The 15,124-nt window shown below is 39.7% G+C and overlaps 1 protein-coding gene across 2 annotated transcripts in view; it reads left to right on the top strand.

Moving 5' to 3' along the window:
* NIM1K (NIM1 serine/threonine protein kinase) overlaps positions 1-15,124 on the top strand; it is a 92,063-nt gene that overhangs the window by 33,659 nt on the left and 43,280 nt on the right. The window contains exon 1 of one of the 2 annotated variants that reach the window (XM_043976315.1): positions 8,830-9,084. The exons of the other annotated variant lie outside the window; for it this stretch is intronic. The gene's annotated coding sequence lies outside the window, so the exon portion shown is untranslated. Of the gene's footprint in view, positions 1-8,829; positions 9,085-15,124 lie in introns of those variants that run through there. 2 annotated transcript variants of the gene reach the window in all.

Genomic DNA, 15,124 nt, shown 5'->3' with positions numbered 1-15,124 from the left:
TTTGACTGAGAATCAGCAGAAGGCAACAGCAATCCAACAGAGAACAAGCAGAGGAGAAAGAGGCCCAGAAGATGATATGAGCAGCTTGACACTCAGTAGGGAAAACAGCAGCATTTTTTTAAGGAAGCAGCAAACAGCAGCATTAGCTGTGGAAATGTATTTCATACACAGCCCTAGGAGCATGAGTTGTCTAGGCTGCACACATGTTCCCTTTCCACCAATAATACAGAAGAATATGCCCCCTATGTATTTTGTGGATGAGAGATATATAGAGGAGGAAGAGATTTTATTTGAGAATTACCTTACAATTTATTTTACAATGGCGTGAAGTAATAAGTTCTTTCCCCCCTCCCCTCATTCTGTCCTAATGCATTTCATTTTAAAATCCCTTTTCTTTCTTCACTTAATATGATCAAAACATAACAAAACTATCCTAAAGTCCTATTTTTGTCTTATTTTACTTTTTCTCTGACCTGTGGAAAAAATAGGGTTCTAAGATACTTGTTGCTTCTCCCATATATACATACATACATATATATATATATACACACATATATATACATACATACATACACACATACATATGTACACATATATTTATAAATATATAATAAATATATATAAATAAAACCACCATATATATAGATATATATACATACACACACACACATATATATAAAACCACCACGGGGCAATGAGGGTTAAGTGATTTGCCCAGGACCACACAGCTAGTAATAGTAAGTGTCCAGCGTCTGAAGCTGGATTTGGATACAGGTACTCCTGAATCCAGGGCCAGCCCTTTATCCACTGAGCCACCTAGATGCTCCCCCTCTATTTTAATATAAGCATCATCTCATAAAGACTCTTCCAATTGTTCCAATATATTTACCTTTCTAGTTTTCTCTAGTAATGGAATAATTTTGCTAGTAATAGAATGCCTTTCTAGTAATTGAACACCTTTACTTTGAGTTAACATGTCCTCTAGTTTTGTCTGGTAAAAAGAAATATTGGAAGGGAACTTGTGGGGCAGTTAGGTGGCAAAGTGTATAGAGTATCAGCCCTGGAGTCAGAAGGACCTGAGTTCAAACCCAGCCTTAGACACTTATTAACTGTGTGACCCTGGGCAAGTCACTTAATGCTGATTGCCTCAAAAAAAAGGCGGGGGGGGGGGTCTTGTGAGCTAAGGTTTTCATAGATGCCAAATGAAAATCAATCAACAAGCACTGATTAAGCACCTACTATCTTCTAGGCATTGTGCTAGTTCCTGGAAATACAAAAACAAAACAGTCTCTGCTCTGGATGAGTTTGCACTCAATTGATGAGCCTTGAAATTGAGTGAAGTCTTCAAGGACCCACAAGAAGGTGTGGGGGTGTGGAGGAGGCAGGTTATAAATAAAAGTCTTAAAACTGGAAGAGATCTAAGTCCATTGGGTCAACATATTGAGTGAGATGAATAATATTTGAAAACCAAATACAAATACAATGGCCCCAGGGTTTTCTTTTACTCATCATTCAGATTTAAATGAACAGATTTCTAAAGGATCAGGTTTCCAACCTTCTGATGGCAAATATCACACAGCAGGTGGCCCTGAACTAATAAACCATGCTGAGACCTGCTGTGAACTGAGTTTGGTTTGTTCAATAACAACAGGATTAGGTGGGTTTTTTTCCCCTCTGATCCCTTTAAACATTATGATTGCTCAAAGCACAACTCTGACATGCTAAGTTTTCAACAGCTTTTCCATCCCTAAGTGGCCTGAGCCATTACCCTGGCCCAGCACTCACTTGGGGTTCCTTGCTTTTCCTGTTTCTAATTGTGTTCAGCTATTGAAATTAGTTACCTAGTGTCTCAATTACAACCTGTTCTTTAGGCCTTTGAGGTCTAATAACAACAAAGTTGTTGATGATAATGCATTTCATATTAAACCTGGATTGGAGATGAGTGATCTAATAGAATTCCTTAATTTCACAGGTGAAGGAACTGGAACCCAGAAGAGTTAAATAATTTGCTCACACAGCAGACTGATTGGAATCCAGGTTTAATATGAATGTGAGTTATAGTTAAAGGAGTAGCTACTACTGGATTACTCCTAGAACTCAAGATAGTTGGACCCAACCCTATAAGTGTGAATATAAGTCAGGAGAGCAGCTCAGAGGGAGTGCTACGATTTCTAAAACATTTTGAGGCTCTTCTCTCTCATTCTCTGTCTCTCTCTGTCTGTCTCTCTCTCTGAGTCTCTCTCTGTGTCTCTCTCTGTCTCTGTCTCTCTGTCTCTCATCTTTTTCACCACCCACTATCTCACCTCCACCACAGAAAACCCATTTTGTAACAAATTCTTGTCAAACAAAACAACCCAGAATGTTGTCACTATCTGAAAATGTTCATTCAGCATCTCTAGTCCACCTCTTCTTTCTGCCAAGAGATGTGAAGCATGCTTTATGGTCAGTCTAATAAAGTCATTTGTTGTTCTTGTTGTAGTTCTTCAGTTGTTTTTTAGTCATTTCCAGTTCTTCATTGGCCCCGTTTGGGATTTTCTTGGCAAGGATAATAAAGTGGTTTGCTATTTCCTTCTCCAGCTCATTTTACAGATGAGGAAACAAAGGCAAACAGGGTTAAGTGACTTGCTCAGGATCACACAGCTAGGAAGTGTCAAGTGTCTGAGGCTGCATTTGAACTCAGGTCCTCCTGAGTCCAGGGCTGGTTCTTTATCAACTGCTCCACCTAGCTTCCCCAAAGATGGGACTTCTTGACTTCAGGTCCAGTGCTTTCTCCACTGCACCACCTACCTGCCCTGCATAATAAAGTCCTAACCATGGGGCAGCTAGGTGGTGCAGTGGAGAAAGCACCAGCCCTGGATTCAGGAGTACTTGAGTTCAAATCTGGCCTCAGACACTTAACACTTACTAGCTGTGTGACCCTGGGCAAGTCACTTAACCCCAATTGCGCTGCCAAAAAAAAAGTCATACCCAATTTCAATTAACACTGTTCTCTACACACTCTTATATTCTAAGGTGGCAAGGATCCTAGAGGCAGAACTCTAGTCATTGCCAATTATTGTTAATTTGGGCTTTGTCATGGAAGCGTCAACCTAAAGAAAGGGGAGATAGAGGGAAAAACTGGATGTGTTTATTTGCATGTGCTTTTAGAGGAATAAAGAGTTGCAGGAAAGGTCATGAAAATAGAGCTGTGATTATTTCTCATACCTGAAAATAAAGTGCCCAGTGTCTGTGGAGGAAGGGTTGCAAACACATTACTGGCTAAAAATAAAAAACAGGAGAAAATACAGCCTTTATGGCCTTTGAGTGTGATTACTGTAACTTGGACAACCACCCCAAAGTGAAACCACAATCTGGTTGTTTTTATTGTCTGTGGGATAGTGTGAAGGCTGTCCTGTGAATGTTCTAGGCCCTTCCAATTCAAACAGCCAGCCTTCTTTGGAATGTTCTCCCACATTTATGATGTATTTCACGAGAAACCTAGCCTTAGGGTGTTGTGGGAAAGAAATGGGGCAGCTCCTACTGAGCCCACAGGACTGCAGAATTTTTCCAGCCAGAGGTATTTCTAGTGAGGGGGAGTAGTAAAAGGTCTGTGGTTAATGCAGGAGAAAATATATTTGCTGTTTCTTACAGAATTCCAGAATGTCAGATTGGAATAAACTATAGAGATTTATCTCCAGGTCCCTCCTTTTCCAAATGAGGTGGCATCCTGGAAGGAACACTGGGTCTGGAGTCCAAAGATCTGTGTCACCTTGGGCAAGTCATTTCTGTCTTTTAAGGATTCACTTTTAAAATTTGTGAAGTTGGACTAAGTGATCTCACAGATTCCTTCTGGGTTTGAAGCCAGAGATTCATTCATAGTAGTCCATAACTAGAAAGGATATTAAAAGCCATTTACTCCAATCCTCTCATTTTACATGTGAAGAAACTGAGGTCTGATGTTTATGAGTGAATTAAATTCTATTTTATTTTTTGCAAATAGCATAACTCAAGAGGTATCATTTTAAAATACACTATAATGAAACCAATGCAGACTGGCAACTGCTGCTCAACTTACAGTCTTAGGGTTGCCTAGAGCATTGAAAGGTTAAATGACTTGTCCATGGTCAGTCATTTATGAATGTGTTATAAGCCTGATTATATGTGTCAGAACCTGGCCTTGAACCCAGGTCTTCCTGCCTCTATGGCCAGCTCAATACCCATTCTGACACCTTATGAACCTGCTTTGCTGAGGGAGCTCCCTACACCAATGAAGTCCCAGGTCTAGTTCTCTCCCCAACTGCCTAGCCTTCCCCTTTCAAAAGAAACCAACATTTTGGCTACACAGGAAACCCAACAGGTTTTTATAGTTTTATCCATACCATGAGAAAGGTTAGGCAGACATATTACAAAAATCATGGTGATGCCACTCTGGTCAGCTGTCTGGCCACTCCATCCTTTGTACGTGACCCAGTGCTCCATGGGTTGAGAATATATGTATGTGTGTGTATAGATATATGTATATGTGTATATACGTGTGTGCATATATGTGTATATATCTGTATATGTATGTATGTATGTATATGTGTATGTGTGTGTATGTGTGTATGTATTTAAAGCATCCAGTTGAAGGCTCCAGATAAATCCTTGCATAGATTTAAAAAACCCTTGGGTACCGTAACTTGTTGTTTTTTGTTTTGTTTTGTTTGTTTGTTTGTTTTGTGGGCCAATGAGGGTTAAGTGACTTGCCCAGGGTCATACAGCTAGTAAATGTCAAGTGTCTGAGGCTGAATTTGAACTCAGGTCCCCCTGAATCCAGGGAAGGTGCTTTACCCACTGCACTTGTAACTTGTGCCTAAACTTATAACTGGATGCTATTTGTCGGGATGTTGGCTATCAGGTATAGTAGTGCATACAGGGTTTGACCTGGACTCAAGAAGGCTCAAGTTTGAATCTTCCCTGACTTAACAGCCATGTGACATTGGCCAGGTCACTTAACTTCTCTGAAATTCAGTTTCCTCATCTGTAAAATGGGAAAAATAATACCACCTATCTTAAAGGATTCAATAATCCTGTAAGAGGATCTAATGAGATAATGCGTGTGATATGCTTTGCAAGCCTTAAAGTACTATATACATCTTCTTGTTGTTGTTGTTATCATTATTTTTTGTTTTTGTTTTGTTTTGTTTTGTGGGGCAATGAGGGTTAAGTCACTTGCCCAGGGTCACACAGCTAGTAAGTGTCAAGTGTCTGAGGCTGGATTTGAACTCAGGTCCTCCTGAATTCAGGGCCAGTACTTTATCCACTGTGCCACCTAGCTGCCCCCTGTTGCTATCATTATTTAGCATGGAGTATCATGTGTGATTTACAGGGAAGCAAAAATAGACATCTCTAACTTCTCCTCCCCACCCTTCTCCAAGAAAGACTTAAATTCCTGTTAGGAGAGGAAGCAGGAGGCTGGAGCCAGAAACTGACCCTTACTCTGTTTTCCTCAGAAATGGAGTACCAGGCCAGAATTGTATCTATCTATTGCCTTAAATATTATTAGTTTAGGGAATGTAATTTTAAGATTCAGACTAGACTTTTTTTAAAATTTTTGCAGGGCAATGAGGGTTAAGTGACTTGCCCAGGGTCACACAGCTAGTTAAATGTCAAGTGTCTGAGGCTCGATTTGAATTCAAGTCCTCCTGAATCCAAGGCCAGTGCTTTATCCGCTGTGCCACCTAGCTGCCCCCAGACTAAACTTTTGATTATTATTCTTTAATAGGGAAAAGGGGGCCCCCAAGTTTTATATCCAAGGCTTGAGAACTTTTACACCAAATACCAGTTCCACAATGAACACAGATAGTGAATAGCAAAGAGACCCATTTATCCAAGTCAATAGCAAAATAAAAAATCAAAGGAAGTACACATGTGAGAATATATACCAAATACAGACTGAAGTAGCTCTCCCACTGGGAGTAACTCAGCTCAACCAAGAGAGATTCCCAAATGTTACCTAAGGAGAAATTCCCCCAAATCTCTACTGTAGCAAGCTAAGAATAAGGACATGATTAAAGTTCTATATGTCAGCTCCTTCTCAGAGTCTTTCCCCCTCTATGGTCTTGAAGAGATACTGCAATCACCATACATCTCTCTCTCTCTCTCTCTCTCTCTCTCTCTCTCTCTCTCTCTCTCTCTCTCTCTCTTTCTCTCTCTTTTGTGAGGTAATTGGGGTTAAGTGACTTGCCCAGGGTCACACAGCTAGTAAGTGTTAAGCGTCTGAAACTGGATTTGAACTCAGGTCCTCCTGAATCCAGGGCCGGTGCTCTATCCACTGCGCCACCTAGCTGCCCCAGTATGAATTCTTTATATTGTGAAGTTACAGCTATATCTTTATATTTCGATATAACAGCTAATGGAAATGATTTGAGGATTTTTCTAAACATATTCCAAGGAATAATAAATGTAAATACTCCACAGAATTATGTCATTAACAATCCTCAGGCCCATTGAGTCTTACTACGACCTCTGACAATTTAGTCAGACATTCAAAAGTTGTGGTGGGGGCAGGTAGGTGGCGCAGTAGATAATGCACTGACCCTGGATTCAGGAGGACTTGAGTTCAAATCCAGCCTCAGACACTTAACACTTACTAGCTGTGTAATCCTGGGCAAGTCACTTAACCCTCATTGCCCTGCAGAAAGAAAGAAAGAAAAAAAAAGTTGTGGTGGTGGGCAAGAAGGAATGGATGTTAAGGAGAATTAAGAAATCAAATCAATAGAACTTAGCAGCTGATTGGCTGTAGAGGATAATGAGGGAGAGCAAAGAGACAAGAACAATTCTAATATTTGATCCTGAATGATCAAGTTCAAGGAAGATGGTGGCTTCATCAGCAGGAGTAGAAAAGTTAGGATGAGAAAATTAAGTAGGCTTTGGATGAAAGATAATAAGAGCTAGCAATAATATAGCACACATTTTAAAGGTTTTCAAAGTACTTCTTTATATGTTAATTCATTTGATCCTCACGACAACTCTGGGAGGTAGATTCTATTATTATCCTCATTTTATAGATGAGGAAATGAGACACAGACACAGAGAGATTAGGTAACTTGTCCAGGGTCACAAAGCTAGTAAATGTCTGAGGCAGGATTTGAACTCAGGTCTTCTTTACTCCAAGTGCTGCACTCTATATACTGAGTTCTGTAATGATTGGAATGACGCCACCTGCTGGAGACTTACTGTAGAAAAGCTCTTCCATGAGGTGAAGGTCTCTGAGGGCCAGACCATGCGTCTTTTCTTTGGCGTCAGGAAGTGACATTTGCTTGTGGGAGGAAGAAGCAGGGAGCCTGGTGCTCTGACTCAGGCTCTATCTGGAGGACTCTGGTGGAGAAGGGAGCTAGAAATGTGCTCTCCCTTTAATAGATAGATGAATGTAGGCCTTTCTCTCTCTCTTTACCAAATTCTTATTCTCCTTAATAAATGCTTAAAAGTCTAACTTTTGCTAAAGCTTATAATTTATTGACGACCACTCATTAGATATTTTAGATGGAATAGCTAGAATTTTAGCCCTTAACAGTTCAAACCTGAGTTCAGGTTTAGACAGGTTGAGTTTCAGATATTAATGTGACATCTCAGTATATATCAGCAGGTAGTTAGAATGAAAGACCAGGAAATTAGCCAGAGCCTTTGGGTAGAGGTGATAATTGAGTAGATGAAATTGCCAAGAGAGCATATAGTGAGATAAGAGACCTAAGATTTCGAGGATTTCTACACTTAGTGGGCAAGAGGAAGAAGAGGAAGAAGAAATATAGGAGGCTGAGAAGAATCAGTCAAGGTAGTAAAAGGAGAACTTGGACAGGGCAACACACACACAAGAAGTCAAAGGAGGAAAAAGAATCAAAGAGGAGGGAGTGGTCAATGGTTCCAAATACTGCTGAAAGATGGAGAAGGACAAGGACTGAGAGGAAGTCATGGGGTTTTCAATTAGGAGGTCATTCATTGGTGGCCTAATGGACATTATCAAAGCTAACCTCGTAGGATCATAGGGTCATAGAATCAACTCTGAAAGAACCTTAAAAGTCACAGTCTAACCTCCTCATTTTGCAGATAAAGAAACTGAAGCTCACAGAGGTTAAGTTATTTTCCTAAAGTCACACAGATAGTGATTCCCTGAGCCAAGAACAGGACCACAGTCTCCTGACTTTCAGGCCAATTTTCCCTACCCTGCACCACTCTGCTTCTCATACCATACAATCCCATTTTTAGCACTTAAGCAATGAAAAGCCTTTTTATGCTATGTATATGTATACATACCTTGTATATTTCCATACATACGGCGCTTAGTCAATAAATAGTATCGGTTATGGAGAAAGCTTGTAGAAATATGTACATTGTACAGGTCTCTGTTTAGTTTCTACCATTTAAAGTGTCCATAAAATTGAAAATAAAGCAGCATCAGGAAGAAAAACACAGTAGAAACCACTCTGATGTATCAGCAAGAATATTTTTCATCTGTCACCTATGATTTTCTAGCATTTTCCCCATCTCTTCAACTGAAGCTTTCTCCCTCTCTTTCTTTGGAGGGAAGAGAGGTCCTCATTATCAACATTCCCTTGCCTCTCTTTGAGGAAAACATCAATTAATCGGCCTAAGAGAACAGCACACTATTCTCAGATACCCCCTCCCCCCCCACCCCCCCCCACCCCCTCCCCCTTTGCTGGCCTCTCTGAGCCTGCCAGACCCCTGGCTCCCTGACATTCTCCTCTCTCTTCTGCAGAACCCCTCCCTCACTCTGCTACCCCCATGTAGTGTAATTACTTCTTAGCTCCTAAATCAGTTTCTGCTCTGGGGAGAAGAAAGCCTTCTGTAATTACAGCCAGTTATGCTCATTTCATCTGCGGTTTCTCATCATCCCTCAAGGAGGTCCTTTTCCTATCCCTTGCTGCCATATTCTGTGGGTAGCCTTAGCACAGGGAGAGGAAGCCACAGAGGGGAGGTGGAGTCCTTTACTCTTGGAGGGGAAATTATTCTGCTTTTTTTCTGAACCAGGCAAGTTTTCTTTTTCCTTGAAATGTCAGACCCTGGGAGCTTGTATGTCAGTTTGCTGGAAGAATTCTCCCTTCTATGGTAAGATACCTTTCATTTTAATTTGACATTTTTTCCTGAAAAAAAAAAAAAGAATACTAATAATGTACTTTGTGATATAGGCTCAGGTCTGCCAGAAACAATTTTATTTATTTTAGTATACATTTATTTATTCTTATTACTTGTTATTTATTCATATTTAGTCATTATTTATTTAAATGTATTTATTTATTTTTAACCAAGTCATTTCTAGTTTAGAGAGAGGTATCCAAACTGGGATAGTCTCCCATGCCTTCTAACATGATTCCCTGTCCCAAGATGATTTCAGGTAATATTTAGGGGAATATCAAACAAAGAAAAGATATGTTAAATTAGGTTTTGGGTTAACATTCCAGGTTAGTCACCATTCAGTTACTTTGTAGCTAACCTGTAAGAATTCTTTTCTGTGATCAATGTCTTAACCTTGAATGTCAAAAAAGAAGACATGGTGCCCAGGTGAATTAGTACCAATCACTCTGGGTGATTGTGGGAAGGGGAGTCACCGAAACAAGTATGAAGTTTGGTTATCACCCTTACTTCATTTATTTTATTTTATTTTATTTGGTGAGGCAATTGGGGTTAAGTGACTTGCCCAGGGTCACACAGCTAGTAAGTGTTAAGTGTCTGAGGTCGGATTTGAACTCAGGTCCTCCTGAATCCAGGGCCAGTTCTCTATCCACTGTGCCACCTAGCTGCCCCCCATCCCTTACTTCATTTAAAAGGAAGCCTTTAACTTTTGTTCTTAGCACTTTCCCAAGGGAAAAATCTGAAAATGGTTTTAGTCAGTAGTCGGTCAATTAGCATTTCCTAAGCACCTGACATGAGCCAGATTATGTGCCTTAGGCAGCTAAGTGACACAGTGGATAGAATGCTGAGCCTGGAATCAGGAAGACATCTTCCTGAGTTCAAATCTGGCCTCAGACAATTCCTAGCTATGTGACTCTGGGCAAAGTCTTTTCATCCTGTTTGCTTCAGTTTCCTCATCTGTCAAATGAGCAAATGAGCTAGAGAAGGAAATGGCAAATGACTCCAGTATCTTTGCCAAGAAAATCCCAAATGGGGTCATGAAGAGTCAAATATGTCAGGCACTGTGTTAAGTGCTGGAGATGCAAAGAAAGGCAAAAGATAACCCCTGCCCTCGAGGAACTCACAGTCTAGAGGCTGGAGAAAGAGGATTTGGTAATATCATTAGAGAAACAAAAAAGGGATTTTTAATATGCTTCCACAAGGGAAAGAGATTTGGGGGTCATCTTCATGCAGAAAATAGTTGAAGCTGCTTTAGCAAACTATGGTAGAGAGAATGAACTTGTAGAGAATGCAATAAGAGAGGACAGAAACAAGGAAATGATATCAAGTTGGGGGTCATAGGGAATTATAATCTAAGAGAAAGAGAAAAAAAGACTAAGAAGGGTCTGTTGCAAGTTAAAAAGGCCAAGGGCAGAGAGAAGGAAGAGGAGAGAGCTCAAGTCTTAGTGACTCAGAGAGACTTGGGAAATCATTACCTATAAGAGATCATGAAGGAGGAAGGGAGTTTGGGCATCCTGAGCAGAATTAAAAAAGAACTATAGTAACATTGGAGTTGATGAGGTAAATTTGCAGTGGGGATGGGGGCGGCGGTGGGAGAGAGAAGCTTAAATGGAAGTAGAAGTAAATTGGCTGCCCATGAGACAAATCAGAAGGCTTTTGGGACACAAACATCTCCTGTAGCTGATCCTTCCCAGGACTATATTTGAGGCTTCCTTGTTTGTTCCAAGTTTTAAGCCTTGGCCCCAGAAAGACAGAAAAGGAAAAATACATATATTTCCTTGCTGTAAAAACTCCCTTCCTAAAGAATGAAAAGTTGAGGGACTAAACAGAAGCAGTATCTCTGGTTGTTTTAAGTTGACTAGGAAATTTCCATCAAACCTTAGAGGTCTAATCTTGAAAATTCTTTAACTGTTCAGACTCCTCTAAAGCAACATCTCATTCCTCACAGCAGAGTCCTAATTTCATATGCATCTGTTTCCTTTGGCAACTTAATAAGAGCTATTCCTACCTTTGAAGCACAAGATTGGCTCAGAAAGTTACAAGCGCCGAGAAAACCCCCCACAACAATAACAACTAGAAAGGTGGTCCACGTTTTGAGCCTCGTGGAAAGTTAATTCAGAGAGCCGGAAAGAGAGGTTTCTTTTCTTTCAAAATAGCATTGATGCTGGTGAATTCCTGCCAGTGATTTCAAAGCGCTGGCAGATCAATGGCTTTGGGGAACAAAAGCTAGAAAAAGGTGATGTTTCTAATGTAAATGGGGGAGCAGTTCAAAACACTAATTAAAGACTGTTCCCAGTTGTTTTTATCATGTAAAACAGCAACATCGTGAAAGATTCTTTTTGTGGTGTTTTTATGTGGATTTGAAGGATACAGTAGACAGCTTTCCCGGATTCCTTTTATGGTCGTTCCTGAAAGCTAAGACGCCAGTTACTGTGTTTCCCTGGTCCCCTTTTCTTTGTGGTGGCGCCTGGAATACAGACTTGTCACCCCCGTGGAACCGCATGTCCTATTTCTGCAATTGTCTGAGATCTGTACATATATTCATTCTTAGAGACTATAGAGTGCATTCAGCATCACCATGTGACTTCCAAATCCCATCAGCAAGACTGGCCAACTCTAATTTAGTGGGAAGAGTGCTAGATTTGGCATCAGAAAATCTGGTTTCTAGTCCCTTATTTGGCCGCTTACTAATTATGCAACTTTGGGTTAAGCAGGATCACAGGGGCATAGATTTAAAGCTAGAAAAGCCACTGAAGGCCACTCAAGCCAACCTCTTATTTTATCAATGAGGAATTGAATCCTTTGGGTGAAGTAATTTCTGAGATTTAAATTCAGGTCCTCTCACTCCAAATCGGCTGTGACCTTTCCGTTGTGCTAGGGATGCATAGTGATAAGTGCTATGGGATTTGGAATCTGAAAAATCTGGATTTGAATCCCTGTTCTCTTATTTGTGAGACAGAATAACCCTCAGTTTCCTCATCTGTAAAATAAGAGGGTTGGACAAGATCAGGGATTTTAACCATATGGCCTACAGGCTGCATGTGGCCCAAGACACTCCTGAATGAGCTCGAATCAGATTAATATGTAATTAGGAAATATTTAACAAAATAAATAAAAACAATAAAACACCAATAATACTAATATATGGTTTTCTAAGTCAATACATGGCCCATGGGGATCTTTATGTATGGTTTATTGGCCTATGTTTCTAGTTGAGTTTGACATCATTGGACTAGATGACATTTAAGTAGCCTTCCTACTTTAACATTCTGTGAGAAAGACTCTCTAATAAAAGGTACATTAGGTGCTCAATAAAAAACACCTAATTGTTAATGGGAGGTGAAGATTAATTCATGATGCATTGATAATAATAGGACCTATGACTCAAGCCTAGGCACATGGGTAATATTTGCCTCAATGGTAGAATGATCTCCACCCCTGTCTCCTCATTGGTGGAGAGAATGACTGATGACTTTATAAGTCTACTAATCATTTTCTCCATCAATGAAGCGAGTTGTATGCTAATGGCTAGGCTTGAGCCCTGGGTTACAATAATTTAAGGACAGAAGTCCATTCTAGAGTATATTTATACTTTCTTTCTGGTCTAAGATAAAGGCCTTAATATTATTCTATGATTAAAAAGCTATATTGGGGGGCAGCTAGGTAGTGCAGTGGATAAAACACTGGTCCTGGATTCGGAAGGACCCGAGTTCAAATCTGACCTCAGATACTTGATACTTACTGTCTGTGTGACCTTGGGCAAGTCATTTAACCCTCATTTCTCCGACCAAAAAAAAAAAGCTATATTGATGTAAAGTAACAAAATAGTATGCTGCTACCCCCTATTTTGGGGAGGACTTCCTTCAATTCCACTTAATTTAATAAAAATGTATTAGGATCTATAATGAGCAAGGCATAGTTATTTGTGTTTCTATCTCCCTCCCCATCCCTGTCCTTTAGATTTTAACTGAAATGAATTGAATTGGTTAAAAAAACCAAAAAACAGTTTATAGAAATCAGGCCACGTCCCTCAGAAGTACATATCAAAATAGTACAATCATATTTGGATGATATAAAAACCCCCAGAAAGTTAGGAAAGAAACAAAAATTGAGACATTTGTTTTATTTTTATTTATTTATTTATTTATTTATTGCTGGGCAATGAGGGTTAAGTGACTTGCCCAGGGTCACACAACTAGTAAGTGTTAAGTGTCTGAGGATGGATTTAAACTCAGGTCCTCCTGAATCCAGGGCTGGTACTTTATTCACTGCGCCACCTAGCTGCCCCTGGGTCAAAGTATTAATGAGTCTTGAAATATAAGCTCATTATATGTGTGGAAAAATGAATCTTCCATTCAAGATATATCGAATAATCATAATTTCCAGCTTTTATAAGATTTTATTGATAAAAATAGCAAAAAACTCTCCACACTTTATTAACAACAACAACAATAACAACAAAACTCCTGTGTCAGGGGTCCCTCTTGAAATAAAGGACCCAATGACATATTTTTTTTTTAATAGTTTTCAACATTTGTTTATTTTTGTTTGTTTGTTTGCTTTGGTGAGGCAGTTGGGGTTAAGTGACTTGCCTAAGGTCACACAGCTAGTGTCAAGTGTCTGAGGCTGAATTTGAACTCAGGTCCTCCTGACTCCAGGGCCAGTGCTCTAACCACCTCACCACCTAGCTGCCCCGACCCAATGATATTTTGATGACCTCCCATTATTTCCAGCAATTGGCCCCATCTGGATCATCTGGAAGTTTCAGAATCTGACATCCCTTAACAGTAGTCACTATTTCCCCTTACAAGCACAATGGTTTACAAGGCTCAAAATATGATGGTTTTATTTATGAGTCAATAGAAACAAATAGCACTCACATCTAGGTCTATAAGAATGCTATTTAATAATAATCATGCTATAAGTAATGCTATTTAACAACGAACATTCCCTACAAACACCTGTACAGTGACTGAGTAGGGTGGTTAATATTTGTGTCCCTTCCTTTGCTACTTTCTGTGGCTCCTATGTCTGTAAAACCATTGGGGTTTTTTTGTTTGTTTTGTTTTTTCCTGGAGTTCTTGTTTCCCACTGTTCTCTTTGATCTTTTTTTTTTTTTTTTTTTGCTGAGGCAATTGGCGTCAAGTGACTTGCCCAGGGTCACACAGCCAGTAAGTGTCAAGTGTCTGAGGCCATATTTGAACTCAGGTACTCCTGAATCCAGAACTGGTGCTTTATCCACTGTGCCACCTAGCTGTCCCTCCCACTGTTCTCAAACAGGCTGCTGCTCCTTGTTGCTATCCTCCAGAGTTTTCCTTCCTTCCCAAAGTTTTCTTTAGTTCTCCACAGTTCAGTTCAGTGCTCCTTCTATTATATGGTCCAATTCTTTGAAACTCCTGCCTAGTGAGTACTTTTGTTTCTCCTAGGCCCACTACTCTAGGCCTCTGCAACTCTGCCATTCTCCTTGGTCTCCAGCAGATGGCACAATTTATCTTTCATAGGGACCCTCCCACCACCTCTAAGACTGGCTTTTATGGGAAAATGGTTGCTCCAAGTGCATTTAGAACTCAAAAATATACCTTCAAGGTTTTTCATCATTGCTCTGATTTTTTCTCTTATAACATGACTAATGAAGAAATAGGATTAATGTTATTATGTGTATATACATATATATACATATATATACACACATATATGTATATATATATACATACATACATACATACACACACACACACACACATATATATATATATATATATATATATATATATAACCTATATCAGATTACCTGCTGTCTAGGGGATGGGGGAGGGAGGGGAGGGAGGGAGAAAAATCTGAAATTGTAAAGCTTGTATAAACAAAAGTTGAGAACTATCTTTACATGTAACGGAAAAAAATAAAATACTTTATTAATTTAAAAAAATATATATACCTTCATTTTTCCTAAACCTTCTTGTGCACAAAGCCCAGCAACTTTAGATCCCACAGATTTCCTTTCTCTCTGGGGACTACA

This window comes from Dromiciops gliroides, chromosome 1 (assembly GCF_019393635.1).
Source record: "Dromiciops gliroides isolate mDroGli1 chromosome 1, mDroGli1.pri, whole genome shotgun sequence".
NCBI classification, from domain to species: domain Eukaryota; kingdom Metazoa; phylum Chordata; class Mammalia; order Microbiotheria; family Microbiotheriidae; genus Dromiciops; species Dromiciops gliroides.
This window is presented reverse-complemented; position numbering and strand designations above follow the sequence as displayed.